We start from the raw sequence: 3,469 nt of genomic DNA on the forward strand, positions 1-3,469 counted from the left end.
AAAAAAAAAAAGCTGAAGACAAAAAACAAGCATGAAAATGTCATATTTGATGTCACTTTCAGTTTTTTCCCAAAAGGCTTATGCAGTGACTCAATCTGGAAAGCTCTCCAGCTTCCAGCCCTTGAATGTGAAGTGTCGTTGGCATGTCTGGCAGTAGTGTCTCATTCACTCAATAAACAACATTGAAGTACAAAGAGATCTGTGTAGAAATTCAGTACTGTCTGGCTTTGATTCATTTAATGTTTTTAATATAAGAATAAGCTAATATTTTTTTAGAGTAGCAACTATGTCTTCGAAGGTTTTCTTTTTCCCCTAATATTTTCCTTGTGCATTTAGTTTTTACCACCTTCCACTTTAATTTAAGCTAAGTTATATACCTATTCCTTCACAACTGGTATCCCTTTAAAGTTTGCAAATTTCAACCAATAGTTTTTTTAAACTAGTGTTGTTCTGGTAGATAAAAAAGATCTGGCTTAGTATTTTCACTGCAAATTGTAATTGATAGGGAGCCACGTACAACTTTCAGACTTTTAATTTTATGATAAGTATTATGCCTAAAATTATTTGCTGATAAATTCAGTAAAATGTATGAAATTTCTTTTCCTTGTGTGTTAACCTCATAGCAGTGAATGACTTGCTGTTGTTTCTTTACATAATTTTTCTAAGGGATCTTAATAGATTTCTGTTGAAACTTCAGTGTTAACACTTTTATAGTTTGTACTAAATTTAACCGTGATACAAAAATGAATTTTATGCATAGATCAGAATTTAAAATTAAAGATTTTTTCTTTTAAGTGATTTGCATTACTTTATTAAAATTAAATCTGAAATGGAATAGAAAGAATGAGTTAAAATTAAGATGGTTCACTTGGTAGCAAATATCCTTCAAATATATTTTCAGTTTTCAGCACATTGTTAGCCCAGAAGCTTCAGTATCCTGCAGAACAGCATTGAATGACTTCACCAGCACAATCATTTCTTTCAGTGGGCACCTACTTGACTGTTTTGTAACGTGTGTGGGTAACACTTGGAACTACTTTATACCCTGTATTCCTGTTGGAGTAAAATGTGTCAAGACAACTCCTTTGTGCTTTCTTATGTAGAATAGAGTTTGGAAGGCCGAATCGTGTACTGATTGCAATAGCAGTCTCGCTGTTGTTTTTAATTTAAATTATTACAACACTTAAAACATGTTAAAAATGTGGCGCGCCTGCCTAAGTTGAAATGGAAGTGTGATCAGAAGATGGCTGCATGTTTTTGGAGAATCTAGTGTCTGCAAAGCTCTGTACTAAGTACTTACGGGTAAGATTCGTAGCTTCTGGTTTAAACACTAATGGGAAAGTCAGAAGATGGACCAGTGAAGAGTCAGTAAGATCCCTGAAAGAAGTAAATGGGTGCAGATCCATCCTCGGGCTAGAAATAGAGAAACAACTGAAACTGAATCGCATTCATCAGGGAAAGGTTGGTATTAAAGGCTGTTACTGTGCCATGATCCGGAAATCCAGGGCTTGTAACTAATTGTAATATGTTCATGAACTAACGGTTCTTTGGAATTATCTGGGGACACATTTTTAATACCTCATTTTATCTACACAAGATGAAAATTCATGTTTTTTCCTTTTGTACCAAATTTAGTTGCCTGGTGGCCTTGCGTGTCAGCCAACAATGGTATATTTATGAATCCAAGCTATTTCTGGAGGAAAATCGTGTGTGGCTCTTAGTTTTCTGGGTATTTTGTAACAAAGGATTAAGTTACCTGCACAAGTATTAGAAATTTGTAGCAAAACTTATTTGGAGTATTTTTTTAATGCTGTAAATTTAAAGAAAAAATTGTCTTAAAGCTAATTTGACACTTCTGTAATGGGAGGCAACTTTATCATAACTCTGGAGTTGTAGTTTGACTAACCGAACCATCACTAAATAATACGCAAATAAACATTCTTGATGCACCTGGTCTCATAGTAAATAAGGGGGGTGCATATTAATAGTGGTGTGAGCATTATATTTTTATTAAGGCATTTTAAGCAATTTGGAAGCCCCTCACAGCAAGGTAATGTTTTACTTAGTATGGCTTCATTCTGCCTACAGGTATTGGATAAAACAGTTTTTTGGCTTTCATCTTGTTGCATAGAAATCACTGCTCCTATTCCTCTTTGCCTCAAGGAGTGATGGCCAGAAGCTGCCGTCTTTGATTTCCTTAGCTCCAAACGTGGGAGTACCACTGTTTCAGAAGAGTGTGAACCAACTGCAACGAGGAGGCTGGGATTTTCATTTCCAACACTTGAACTTCTGAAGCAGAGGGGCAGGGCTAACAAACCATTCTGGACTAGACTTGCTTACCCCCCTCCTTACCCCCTCCCTTTTTTTTTTTACACAGACCTTTAGTCCAGACAGTCATTGCCTAGACTATACAGATTATATTGTTTATATGAATGGATAAATACTAACACTTAGAAGATAAAATTATAGCTCAGTTGTTACTTTCTAAAAACTGAATCCAGAAGCGGTGTGGTATGTATGGATTTTATACAAAACATCTCCCAAATGCTTTAATTCTAGTTAAGGCAGAAGAGTGATTCTGAAATGTTTCTTGGTGATTCTGATCTTTCATTGTTTCCTCAATCTTAAGTCTCTGTCCTCCTTGACTGTCCTTCAGATTGTGATGGAAATCAAGACTTGCGCCGTTTGCTGTGGATAAGGAATTAGTTCCCCTTTGTCTCTGGACACTTTGTGACAGATGGGTAGAAAATGTCCCAAGTTTTCCATTGCAGCCTGACCACACCCTGTGTTTTCAGGCACACCTTGAAAGAAAGATCATGGTGTTGAGTGATGAAAACCAGGGGTCAGCAAACTTTCTAAGGGACAAAAAATATTTTAGGCTTTGCAGGCTCAAAGGTCTCTCTTAAAACTACTTAGCTGCCATTCTAGCGCCAGACCGTCCATAGGCGATACCAAACGAGAGGGTGTGGCTGTGTCTCCTTAATCTACAAAAACAGGCTGGCTGTGGTTTGCTGACATCTGATGAGAACCATTGCTTGGGTTCAAAAGTCTCACTGTACATGTATTGACACCTTGGACAAATTAACCTATGTCTTAGTCGCCTTCTCAAAAGTGGGAGCAATAGCACACACGCATTTTGGCTGCAACTACTTACTAGTCTAGGCCCTCCTAGAGCCCCCATATTTCTCTGCCTCAGTATTCGTTTGTAAAACAGTCTGTCGACGGATCTACCACACAGGATGGTTGTGAGGCCTGAGGTAGTACAACACCAGAAGCACCTGAGACTGCCTAGCGGTGCAGGTTTGCTGTTTGAGTACACGTTTGAAGAGATAGAATTAAATCTGGACAGTATCTGCTTTTACAGCTAGTTACGTCATAGTTACTCCATGGAACGTGGAGTAGTACTTCCCAGCGAGAATGCGGTCACTTTTATTCAGCTGTGTAACAAACACTGACCGGCTTCAGTGCA

The sequence above is a fragment of the Prionailurus viverrinus genome, chromosome A1 (genome assembly GCF_022837055.1).
Source record: "Prionailurus viverrinus isolate Anna chromosome A1, UM_Priviv_1.0, whole genome shotgun sequence".
Classification (NCBI taxonomy): Eukaryota; Metazoa; Chordata; class Mammalia; order Carnivora; family Felidae; genus Prionailurus; species Prionailurus viverrinus.